This window comes from Pleurodeles waltl, chromosome 5 (genome assembly GCF_031143425.1).
Source record: "Pleurodeles waltl isolate 20211129_DDA chromosome 5, aPleWal1.hap1.20221129, whole genome shotgun sequence".
NCBI lineage: Eukaryota > Metazoa > Chordata > Amphibia > Caudata > Salamandridae > Pleurodeles > Pleurodeles waltl.
The window spans coordinates 965,021,044-965,034,603 of NC_090444.1; positions in this window are offsets into that span (position 1 = coordinate 965,021,044).

Here is a 13,560-nt window from a genome sequence, read left to right on the forward strand (position 1 = left end):
TAAAAAAAAAAACATAGAAATTCAGTGGGAAAAAAACAAAGGTTACAGGGACATTATAGTTAGGTTCTGAATTTATTCGTAGAAAAACAGAGAAATTCAGCATTTATAGTTAGAGTTCTTTCAAGTAACTATAACTTGCAACTTCGTCATGCACAGCTTTTTACTCCACAGATTATGTAATTGATGAGATCTTGTATGGCATCTTTGATATTATCACTGCATCATTTGCAATCAAATATTGATAAGAAAACTGCATGGCAAGAACGGGAGCTCGCCCAAAGTCCCACCGAGATAGCACTATTGTCAACGGCTCGGGCCGAGCACTTATCTCTCCTGGAGCGGTTACGTTGTTTAAACTATGCCCCTTACTCGTCGCGCACACACACTTCTGCGGATAAGTCGGGCAAACTCTTAGCTTGGCTGACTAGGTGCGAACAAGACCATGGCCCAATTGTGGAGATTCGCTCAGAGGCTGGAATTGTGTTTCATACACCTTCGGAGGTACACTCAGCGTTCACACAGCACTCTAGGACTCTCTATGACTTGGATGCATCACTGCATCGGCAGACCTGTGTAGAATTCCTCTCAGCAACTGTACTGCCCCACCTGACAGCGGCCCAGCGGACCGCATTGGAGGAGTCCCTTGAGCTCTCCGAGATCCAGGCTAGTATACACGAACTATCCATGGGTAGAACTCCTGGCCCAGACGGTCTACCAGCTGATTTTTATAAGACATTTTCTCACAACATTAGGCGGTTGTTCCGTGTTATGCACTATTCGAAACAGGACTGGCCATTAGCAGGATGCCTGGTTCTTGACATGGAGAAGGCCTTTGATTCCTTGGAATGGACATTCCTATTTGAGGTCCTGCAGCGATTTGGCATTGGACCTCGCTTTCTCCGTATGGTTAGGCTACTATACACTAATCCCCAGGTCTGGGTCAAAATGGGGGGGGGGGGGGAGGGAGTATTTCAGAGCCGATTGAGGTGCACCGGGGCACGAGACAGGGTTGCCCCCTTTCTCCGTTGCTGTTCTCCCTCGCCATGGAGCCCTTGGCTGCGGTACTATACGATCAGGGCCCCCGCTGGGGCATTGCCCTAGGAGATGGTTTACACACTGTATCACTGTATGCTGATGACCTCTTACTGTATTTCAGGGATGTCACGCAGGTTCCCTTGGTGGTCGGGACATTCCTGCAGCAGTTTGTCCAATTAACCCTTAATCCAGAAAGTGAGGCAAAGTCCTGCCTCTTTCCCTTCGATCCTACACTCCCAAACCCAGGGTTGCACCTCTCTGGAGTTGGTGTTCCTTGGCAACCACACACAATTCGATATTTAGGCATCCATATCTATCACCATAGAGAGGACTTGTTTGACGGTAACCTTAAGAGGGTGGTGTCCTCCATTAGATCCCAGATAGCTGCCACTATCTGTGGAAGGCAGGATTGCCCTTTTGAAAATGATTGTACTACCACGACTATTATACTACTTTTCCAACCTCCCCTACTACATACCGGTCCGTATTTTAGGGACCTGGAGCCCAAGCGGAGAGAATTTATTTGGAATAAAGGGCGAGGCAGAATTGCGCTTAAGAAACTTTGTATGCCACTGGAGCAAGGCGGTCTCTCGGCTCCTAATCTGGAAAAATTGTATTTGGCATCCCAGCTCCAGTGGGTTTCCAGATGGCTGGCAGGACTTCATCTCCCCGACACAGCAACCACTGCAGGCCCCTGGTCCCTTGCACGTGTAGCACACTTGTTTCGCCCACTCACACGCTTAGAGCCACCGGAGCAGCTTTTCCTTAAGGTGGCCCACAGCTACTACTGCAGGTCCCTGCGCCTCACGAGGAGAACTGTCCCGTTCGCCCCGGCCCTGGCCCTACTGGGAACACCTCGTGGCTCCGGAGTCACGTCGGGAGCTGAACTTCGGGTGTGGCATTCTGCAGATCTGCGCACGTTGGGCGATCTGTCAGTGATGGCAAGCTGATTTTGTTCCCCAATTTGGTCGCAGATGCGGGCCTTCCTGCAGGACAGTTTCTGTTATATAACTCACTATTGCGATCTTTATCAACTGAATGAGGAGACTTAACGACTGCCCCCGACCCATCTACAAATACAATACATACAGGTGATGGGGCAGGGAAGACACCTGATTAGGTGGTTTACGGATGCACTGCGAACTCACGTGGTCCAGGAGCATGCCGCACTGCGTACTCCCTGGGAGAGCGAATCGGCTAGGCCCTTCACGGACTCGCAGTGGAAAACTGTTCTCTCTAGCCATACTACTATACCTCGCAAGACACCAGATTCCGACTTATACAATTTTACATTATCCATAGGGCATACCTTACGCCAGCTCGCATTAACAGATATTTATCTCGTTGCGATGCAGCTTGTCCCCGTTGCAAACATCTCAATGCACATATAATTCACATGCTATGGTCCTGCCCCTCCTTACATAACTACTGGAGAGCTGTGGTAGATTGTTTATCAGCATGCACGACACGCACAAATATCGTTCACATGGGAGGCCTGCGTACTGGGTTTATTCCCCAGAAGCAAGCGTCACAGGGCCACCACAAGATTTAGATTTGGGTTTTGTGACGGCCAAAAGGCTGATAACCCGCAGATGGAAATCTGCAGAGGCACCTACCGAATTGGGTGGGTGCGGAGGGGGTGGCGCTGAAGCGGGAAGATGCACTTAGGCTGCGCAAATACCCCCTATTAGACAGCTGGGAGGTGATGCTGGCGCACTTACAAAATCCAGGCGCAGGCTCTGATTTAGAGGAGTCAGACTAGCATCCAGGACGGTCTTACGTCCAACAAAAGCCAGGGGCACAATGAGGAGGTCACCGGAACGCTTGCCGATTGTTGCGCTCCCATCCCAGACATGTAAGCGAAGGCAAGGTAGACACCAGATATCTGTAGCTAAAATACAGCCCCAGAATACATTAATACACCTTCACGGCACCAAGGGGATTCCACATACATGAAGGCACAATCATGCAGACATCAAATACTTGAAGATAAAGTACTCCATTGTTTAAGAATGTTACTGTTTGTTGCTAATTTAGGATCAGCATTTTTATGTATACTTCTGTAAATGCATATACACTTCCGCGAAAGGGCTAAGGAAGAGACAAGAAGACTGCTACTCTGTGTTTAACTCCAGAGACCCAATTTCTTCTTATACGGAACACTTGTACTTAGTCTCAGACGAACCCCAACGACTGCAAAATGTAATGTATATGTTCGAATATTTCACTCATTGCTATAGCTAATATCATTACACATCTTACTACTTGCTGTTAATCCTTATAACTATGCAAAATGCCTACCATTTATGATATCTGTAGTATCAATGTCATCACAGAGTCAAACTGTTATGGTATAATTGAAATATTAATAAAAAGATTCCTGGAAAAAAGAAAGAAAACTGCATGGCAAGGACGCAAGTTAGTTACCTTAAGACGCCTGTTATAGTTACTTGAAAGAGCTAACTATAACTGCTGAATGTCCATGGTTTTGTACGAGTAAATTCAAAACCTAACTATAATGTCACTGTAACCTTTGTTTTATTCAGTAAATCTATTATTATATATATATATATCACCTTGCCACCCAGAAAACCCTATCCACCCATAAAACCCTTTACCACACAAAAACCTAAAAATTTCCTTGCCACCTAAAAAGCCATACCTACCCTAAAACCGAATAACTTCCTTACCACCCAAAAACTCATACCCACCCTAAAACCTAAAAATGCCCACACCACCAAAAATCCATACCCACCCTAAACCCTACAAATACCATTGCCACCCAAAAACACATGCCCACTGTAAAATGCCCTTACCGTCCAAAAATCCCTACTCACCCTAAAACTACCTTTACCAGCCAAAAACCCATACCCACCCAAACCACCCTTACCATTCAAAACGTATACCCATCTTAAACCTACAAACTCCTTAACCACCCAAAAACCCATACCCACCCTAAAACCTAACAGCCTTACCACCCAAAAACTCATACCCACCATAAAACCTAAAAATGCCCTTACCATCTAGAACTCCTTAGCCACCTTAAACCCAAAAACTACCCTTACCGCCCAAAAACCTATACCCACCCAAAAACCTAAAAATGTCCTTACCACTCCAAAACCGATACCCACCCAGAAAACCCATATACCCTTACTGACCGTAAACGCAACTTTAGAAACCTAGTGGCAGTCACTACTAGGTGTAGGTATAGTTAGGACCTAGTTTCTATATAAAACGCGTTTTTACCTTTGGTGCCGCTTGACGAATCTTCACAAAACTGTCCAAAAACCTTTGCCAGTCACCTCTGCTGCTGTCTGGAAAGTTTTGGAGTAATCCGGCTTTGAGGGGGCAAAACACATTTTCCCCATTTATTTTTTCATAGGAATTTTGAACGGCCAGAGCGCCAAAACTACTGGACGGATTTACACCAAGTTTAGCAGAAAGGTAGGTCCTGGTCCAGAAAGCAACCTTTTTAGGTCAAGCATAAGCATTCAACCCTGTGTATACTTAAGTATACCTATACTGTGGGCTTAAAGCAATTTCATTTGTTGTTTGCAGTGTCCTTTAAAAATACTTGCTTGCTAGTGGTCAGTTCTGCCTTTTTCTCTGTCCTTTTTCTGTTTCAGAGTAGTGACCAACTACTGTAGTATTCAACATTGGTTTCTTTATCTGTTGCTTTGACTGACTTTTTTTTGTTATTTCTTTGGTGCTCTGTCACTGTGGGTGTTTTAGGCTGGTAGCTGCCTGTGTTTTATTGCAGCATTCTGTTCCTCCTGTGTCGCTGAAATTGGTTTTGGCTTTATACCAGTGCTGTCCTCGTTTACCTCTGTCTCCTAAAATAAACTTATTTTACCCAGTAGTTTAGCTCACTGCTTATGAAAGCCACAATATGCCTTCAGGTCTCTCTCCCCAGTGCCTCTCCCTGCAAACACTCAGGACATCACACAGATGGCATTGCTCATCTCCTTTATTGGGGCCATAAATCTTCTCAGGCTGCTCTGCTCCTTGAAATGCCAGGCAAGAATGCTTTCAGCACTTTTAATTCTGTTAAAATAAAAATAAAATACTTTTCCAGCCTTATTTTCCAATTTCTGTCCAGACATTTATACAAGGTGAGGTAGTGCAGTCATCTTGTCTCTCCTCAAGGGCTTGTTTTTCTAGTTTTCCAATTTGGCTATGCCCTGGAAGGCCTATCACAACAGCCTTCTTGAACGACTATTGGAAACTTGCAGATAGGAGGTGCTAAGTGCTAAAAGGGTTTGGTAGCACTTTTCTGAAAGAAAGTTTTCAATTGAAGTACACTTTTTCAAGCATTTTGTTAATTTTTACACCAAAAACCACACACAATATACTGTGATAACGATGTGTAGAGTACATTAACGAAACAATGCATTAAGCCACATTGTGGCGCTGTCCACTTACATTTAGCTCAACTTAATCTACTCAGGCACCACCAACATCTCCGTAAGCTCTCATTCTAAAAGTGGATTTAAGTAGCCTCGTGTGTGTGACTGGCATACAGAAATGTTACTGCGTAAAACCTTCGAGAGACCTACCGTACTTGGCAAGTTGCTCCCTCTACTGAGCTCAGTTTGCAGGGTAGAACGCCAAAACAACAGGGAAAGCTGAACAATATGTTTATACTAAAGTGTTTAGAAGGTTCTAGAGTAGACGCGAATATACCGAACTTCGAAAGACTACTCTGATGACTACTGCTTGCTTGGCATTGTAAGGGGGGGTGTACTGCCATTACTCTGAGAATAAATTATTACATTTGTATGTGATTGGAACGTAATATTATGCAGAAGGAGGCAGTGACGGACGCCCACAAACACTTATTTCTGAATTTATGACCACTCAAAGGTAGGGGACCAATTCAAACATATATCGAAAGACCCACACTGGCTCTTGGAGTAAGACTGGGTCAAACTGCTGTGTTGTATGAACGACGGACACGGCGTTCTGGAACAGGGGAGTACATGCAGAAGTGAGCACCAGACTAATGTCCGAACAGGAACCTGTGTCCAGCCAACAGACCATCCGTCTAACATACGGGAGAATATAATTTAGGAAACATGGCCCAAAACATTGGGACATTCTCCCTCCATCCGTGAAGGCACAGCCAAATAACTTTTAATTACCTGAAGGAAAATGCTGATAACTGATTTAAGATAATCACATGACAGAGAACTGCTCTCAGCACATAGAAATGTATGTGTGGTGTTGTCTGGCCTGGCGAAAAGGTGCCATCTTGTCACGACATGAAACCTCAATCTATGAAAAGATAAATAATCAAGTCTGTTAGAAGTACAGATACAGCGGGGAACTAAAGGAGGTAACTCGCTGCCTTTAATCGTTCATTTTTTGTTTAGTGATGAGTATAATCAGTTCTGGTAGCCTTAATGACTTCTAATTAGGCACTGGAAAAAAACCTGCATTTGTGTTTTTCTCTTATTCAACAACCATTGCCCAGGTTCTAGGACTGTCGCAGACCTGTGGCAAGAATCGGTGGGACCAGTGAGAAGAGGGGAAACCCATCGAGTAAAATAAGGCGGGAACGCTGTTTAGATGTTCACTATTTTCAGTAGAAACTCTTATTCTGTACCTAAATAACGGTTCACCAAGCCGACATTTACGCACTAATGACCAATTAAATGTTGTTGCTTCCTGCGGGTGATATTAAAACTACAGACCCAAACAACTGTCTGTTTAGGTCTTTTCCAAACAAGGCCCCACGGCGCTGCTATTCTGGCACTACTAAGGAGCTAAGTCTTGGCTGATCGCTTTCGTGGCGTTCCTAGCCTGACTCCCACTCTCCCTCACCTGGCTTTCGTGTTTTATTTATTTTTGGCAGGTTTACGTTGCGCGAACTAAACCCATGGGTACTAGATGGGAACTAGTTACAAACAAACTCCTCCATCAGTAAAGTAGTGAAGTTCCTTAACCTGTCTTACCACAGGCCCGGTGGCACAATTTCACCCAGCTCTTAACTGACTTAGCACCTGAAGTAAATGCACTATGGGTTGTTTTGCACAACGTCACATTCATTGGTTATAGGTTTTTAAGATGAGTTATGTCCAACTTTGTATTATGATTAGGGCTCCCGGTTTTATGGTATTTTTTTTCTCTTCACATTTTCGTCTGTATTTATCCCTATTTTTTGGCCATCTTATTATTTATTCATATTTATTTTGTGGTTTGCGAATATGTGAAGTAAAAAGGTACATTTCCACATTTATCGGATAAGCATGCACTCATACTTTGATGCCTGTCGCTTGTCAGCAAATTCAGCAGCCAAATGAAGCAAAACAGTGCAACCACAGATAAAGATTAGCAATTAACTACAAATACATTTTACCATGTGCAGGTAGTTAAAGATTTCTCAATCTGTCCTGTCTATCTGCTCAGATGTGGAATTCACAACGGACAGCATCGAAAGTCACTCAATAGAAGCACAATTTCCAGTATTTTTCCTGCTTTTAAAAATAAATGCGGACCGGAAACACGTTGTAATCTGTCTATATTTATCCGTAAAAACTGAAAACTGGGAGCCTTAATTATGATGGATTTTGTAAACAGATTTAATACAATGCATTTTATTAGTACATTATTACAAACAGTATTAAAAGCGTTCCATAACAGTTACAGGCATCTGAGTTTTAGTTCCCCTCATCTCAGTCTACAAAAGAGGATTATCAGTAGCTCAGCTAATTACAGTTGTGTTTTGCAGTGATAATTAGTCAACATAATCGAAGGAAAGTCCAAATCTAATTTCCCCATTCTCCCTGAAGTCAGCAAGGCAGGTAGGAGTCTGCCCTGGGTTTTGTCGTACTTCATGTGACTTTTCAATTCAGGAGGTAGTTGTGAAGAGGGGTCTAGTCCTTCTACAGAGCTCGCCAGGAAAGAAGGTGGCTGCCTCTGCTGGCCATGGTTTCCCCATGCTTCTGACACCAGGATGGGGGAGGGTTGATCTTGAAAGACGACCTTGCGTAGAAGGAGGGAGCATCCAGATCCAGATAGTTTGTCTTATGCTAGGCAGCTCATACCTGCACAATGCTCCCAGCAGTCCCAGCTGGAGTTACACTTCTTCCATTCTTTCATGCTAAAATGCATAAGTGGCACGTCCTCCAGCTCCAGTGTTCAACTCTTGGGAGTCCAAGCTGGGATTGTTATTAATTTATCTGTGCTCAGTCTATTTTGTATAAATTAGTCCAGCAGAACCAGTGCTTTCTACAGTCAAGTATGACTGTTTTCTTTTCAGTCATGTTAATTGATTCTCACTGAAGCAGTTTCGTAATGCAAAATGATGTCCCTTCCTCCGCAGAATGTGAAGAGGGGCTCTGAGTCTGCTATATATCACAGATACTCCTAAGCCTTGTGCTGGATGAAGACACCTTGAAGGGTCCGGATGCCCTCTAAACGATTAGGCGGGCCGCTAAAGAGTTGGAGGCTCCCCTTCCGCTCCTGCATTGAAGAATTTTTTGTATTCACCTATTAATGTTTATGTTAACGGTTCTACCAATTTGGGCTCTATGTTGCAGGGGCTGTGAACTGCCCGTGTTATTTTGACACTACCTGTTCTTGGGTTTGACAGACTTTCCACCTCGCACTATATGTTATCAGGGAATAAAATGCAAAATGACAAAGGAAATCTCCTTTATGTTCTGAAGAATGGAAAAAATGTGATTTTGGTGAACAAAAACGTGTTGATCAGCCATCTTCACCTATATACTTTTTTGTCTAAAATTGCCTCATGCTTAGAACCTTATCTGATCTTGGTACGTCTTTCTCAATGGAGGCCTTTAAATTCTCAATTCAAACTGCGGTTCAGCTCAGCAGTGTTTGGGATGCCTGCCTCGGTCAGATGTGTAAGCAAGAAGTGCTATTCTATGCCGAGATACAGTTGGTAGAGAGAACTTTAGTTCAATATCTGAGTGCTACTACATTAACCAGTCATTGCTTGGTCAGCCTTCAAATAAACAACTGGTACTTGGCACTCTCTAAGATGCAACTGTTGTTCCTCCACCTAGTTTACATTGTAATCAAAGAGTTATACAGTGCTTAAAAGGTGGATTTGATATCCAAACTCAGTCATGCTAGAAACAGGAAACTGCTAGGTCGAGGGTGCAACTGCTTTGACCTGTTGTAAGGCTTTTGACCACACCCATCACTTTCACTTGTTCGTGGGCTTGCCTTCCAAAAAACATTTATCATCATTGGTAAATGCTTTACATTTGTCCCTTCTTGAGGCAGTTTTGTTACTGCCTTTTCAGACTGTCCCTGTTACATGGATAATTGCACAATCGCCGATACATTTGACTGCAAGCAAACTTCTTTTTTTCTTTTGTGTCTCTCCTTCGCGCTCATGTTCACGGCGGCCATGGCAGTTTGAATCGGCTCACTTATGTCCACTAATGTTTTACTTTTCTTTTTCAATTTAAGTGGCGAGAAAAGTGCAGTTTGGTATTTACAACGCTAATAGCTCTAACTCGAGCAAACGTGACCCATTGGATTGCATTGTTTTGGTGTAAATCCTTTCAGTAGTTTTAGAGAAATTTAAGAAAATCCAAATTTGTATATATAGAAACACTAAGGATTCGCAAACCCTCTCAATCTCGTGCTGAGATCTGATTGGCTCTGCCAACACTTCAACAAGGAAACCGTTGAAGTGTTGTCAGCCATCTTCAGGGCTGAAGCAGAGTCTCTGATAAATAAGAATAAAAAAATACAAAAAGGGGCAAGGGTGTGAACACCCTGACCCCTCAGCTCTAAAAATCTTGTACAGTGGAATCATGACTGGGTCGCAAATCCATGGTTAAAAAAATAAAAATAAATACATGCGCGGGCTCCCGTGCTTGTTTTTGGTAAAGGCCACAGGTGGGCCAGGTCCTAGGGGCATCCTTTTTTTGTTTGTTTGTTTAGGGGGGGGCGGCCTCCAGACTCCCCCCTCTCCCCACCTACACACAAAGTTGCACGGCGCCCCAGGGAACAACACCCCCTGGGGCAAAAATGCTTCTAACATGTAGGGGAGGCCCAGTGGGCTCCCCCTCAGTCCTGGGGACCAGGACCTCCCCCTCAGCCCTGGGGACCAGGACCTCCACCAAGGCTATAATGAATAATAAGCAGGGGGCCACATGGCACCCCGAGGACCACCACCCCTGGGGCAAAAAATGCTTTTCATACGTGGAGGAGGCCCGATGGTGCGCGTGAGACCCTCAAGCAGCCCTGGGGATCACCACCTCCCTGGGTCTATAGTAAAAAAATAAAAGGGGGGGATTCCATTTCAGACCCCCTTTAGCCCAGTGGGATCACCACCATCATGTGGCCCGTCAAGAGGAGCCACAGATGGCCCTGGGGACTACCACCCCCCGGGGCTGGCTCCTGCTATTTTCCTGGGGTGCCCAATCCCGGGGCATAAGTGTTTTCTGTGGCTTGTCTTTAGCTTTGAAGCTGCAGCCAAGTCATAGCAAAGTCCAGTTTTTGACAGCAGGACCTGTCAAGCAGGTCCCGGTGTCAAAAACCGGACTTTTCATCTCTGTTCCCTGCATCCATGTATGCGTGCAGGGAACAAAGATGAAGCTTTGCTCCAGCAATCAGGCAACTGCTGTTAAAAAGCAGCTACCTGCTTGCTGCAGCAATGGGACAGTGGGGGAGGCCTTGAGCCCCCACCCCCGCGATCCCAAATAGCCCTTAATAGCATATTACAAAATAATTGAAAAATTGATGAGTGACCATTGGGGAGGCCTTGAAGCTTACCCGAGGTCCCTGATAGCCTGTAAGGTCATATTACAAAATTGTTTTAAAAAATAAGTAAAGGACCACGGGGGAGGCCTTGAGGCTTTCCCGCAGTCCCTGATAGCCCGTTAGGGCATATTATAAAATAAATAAAAAAATAGTGAGGGACCGCAAGGGAGGCTTTGAGGCTTCATCCACAGTCCCGGATAGCCCATAAGGGCATATTATGAAATACATTTAAAAATAGTGAGGGACCACGGAGCAGGCTTGAGACTTTCCCCCATCCCTGATAGCCCAGAAAGGGCTAAAGAAAAGGAAAAAAATATATAATGCTCAAGTGTGAAGGTCACAGACCTTCACTCTGAGCATTGAGGGTTCGAATCCAGGTGTGTCCCTGATCATTTCCCTCTTTTTTTTTTTTCTTTTTTTTTTTAAATTCAAATGGTTAAGGCTCTTCCTGAAAGGCGATCTTACTCTTTAATTGGCAAATACATTTGTCTTTTCGATTTGTGAAGAAATCTCATTCTATGTATATCATTCATCAACGCCTAAAAAACTGTCTATCAATCTTTCTTCCACTCACACACCCAATCATACACTTACGCACCCACTCACCGACCCACTGACACCTTCATGCACCCACAGACCTGTGCATACATTGATGCATCCGCTAAAACACTGATGTATGCCCTCTCACCCCCAGATACACCCTCTTGCACCTACTCTCACACCCAGAGAAGCCGCAGCCAACTCCCGCAGTGCACGGCCAAAGGGCTGTGCACAGCGTGGGGTTGGGTGGTTCGGGGGGTTGGCCGCAGGCCAGGTCTTGTGGGCAACCTCCGCTGCACACAGGTGAAGGCTGTGCATGGTTGGGTGCTTTTAGGGGGTTGGCCTCAGGGTGGCGGTGGTTGGATTTATGTACAGTAGTGAAAATTACTATATGTTAAAAAAACAATAGAAAATCACAGAAAAAAGAAAGGGTACAGGGAAGTTATAGTTAGGAAATAAAAATGAAAAAAACATAGAAATGCACTTAAAAAACCAAAGGTTACAGGGATGTTTTAGTTAGGCTCACATTTTAAACGTAGAAAAGCATAGAAATTAAACTGTTTTAGTTACCACAAGAAACTATAACTCGCGCCCTCGCCATGCACTGCTAATTACCCCACAAATTACGGCACTCATGACATCTTTGATAACATCATTGATAAAGCCACTAACATCTGCAGTAAAATTATTGATCACATACGTGTACATGGCGGGGACTTGAGTTACAGTTACCTTAGGGCACAGGATATAGTTACTTAAGCGAACTGGTGAATTTCTATGCTTTTGTACGTTTAAAATGTGAGGCTAACTATAACGCCCCTGTAACCTTTGTTTTTATTTAAGTGAATATATATAAATATATATATGTATTATGTAAAACACTTAATACTTACCATGCCTATGCCTTTACCATTCATGCCCTTAGAATGACATTTGTTGTAAAAAACATATATGCGCGGTAAAGGTTTTGTGGTAACTGTCATGCATGGTTATGACCGCGTTTTAATGGCTGTTTCCTGTTGCAAGATGGAGGATGGATGCTTGCTACAAAGGACAGTACAGAGTCACAATTCCTAATGTGCTATTCCTTTGTTTCTTGGGATATCTGCACTGAATAAACAAGGTTTCTGATCAGAACAGCCCCCAGGATTATTTACATGGGTTTGTGGGTTGAAAAGTAGACCTCAACATTTTATTCTTGGCAGAAGACTTTTCTAGACTCCTCTCTTAGGAGGAAAACTGTACCCCAGCCTATATCCTTAACTTATGTGAGTGGACTAACTGATCGGCACTATGCTGTGCCAAACATAGACACAAAAGCTGCTGCGAGTTTACTTCTAACCTGTTAAACACCTTTTGGATCCAGGCCTGTGTGGGCACTTCTGCTCTTAGTGATACCAGAGTGTGAAGCTGAGTGCTGCAACATCTCTTGGCTAGGAACAAGCCTAAATGCCATGCTGCTGCCTACGTTGCCCTAGTAGAAACCTGGCACCTTTCCCACGGAGTCACTGACCCAGCGCCAGGATGCCCTACCTCTTACAAAATACCAGAGCAGGGAAGCCCAAGAAATTAATTGCTACAAATTGCAGGTGAGCTTGACTGGTGACTACTTGCAATTAGAACATTGGAATGCTGGGGGCTCCATTGAAAACAATGGAGTGCTGCGGGCTTTTACTGGCCGGTAAAAGCCCGCAGCGCCAACATTCCAATGTTCGCTTTGTTCACAGCAGCAGCTATGAACAAAGCCTCACAGAGCCCGAGGGGATTTTAATCCCCTCTGGCTCCGTGAACATTTTTTTTTTTAATAGAATATTCTGCCCTGAGTGGCAGAATGTTCTAATAGCCTTAGAACCCGCCGTAGCGGGCTCTACCGGCTATTAAAGTCCCTCTCCCTTGTTAAATGCCCTCGCCTTCGGCTCGGGCATTTAACGTGGGGAGCGGGCCTTTAATAGCCGGTAGAGCCCGCTACGGCGGGTTCTAAGGCTATATTAGAACATTGGAATGTTGGCAGCTCCATTGAAAACAATGGAGTGCTCCGGGCTTTTACTGGCCGGTAAAAGCCCGGAGCGCCAACATTCCAATCTTCTTTGTTCACAGCAACAGCTGTGAACAAAGCCTCAGGTAACCTGAGGGTATTTTAATCCCCTCCGGTTCCGTGTTGCCTTTGTTTTATTTATGAGAACATTCTGCCCTCTAATGGCAGAATATTTTAATGGCCTTAGATCCTGCCCTAGTGGGCTC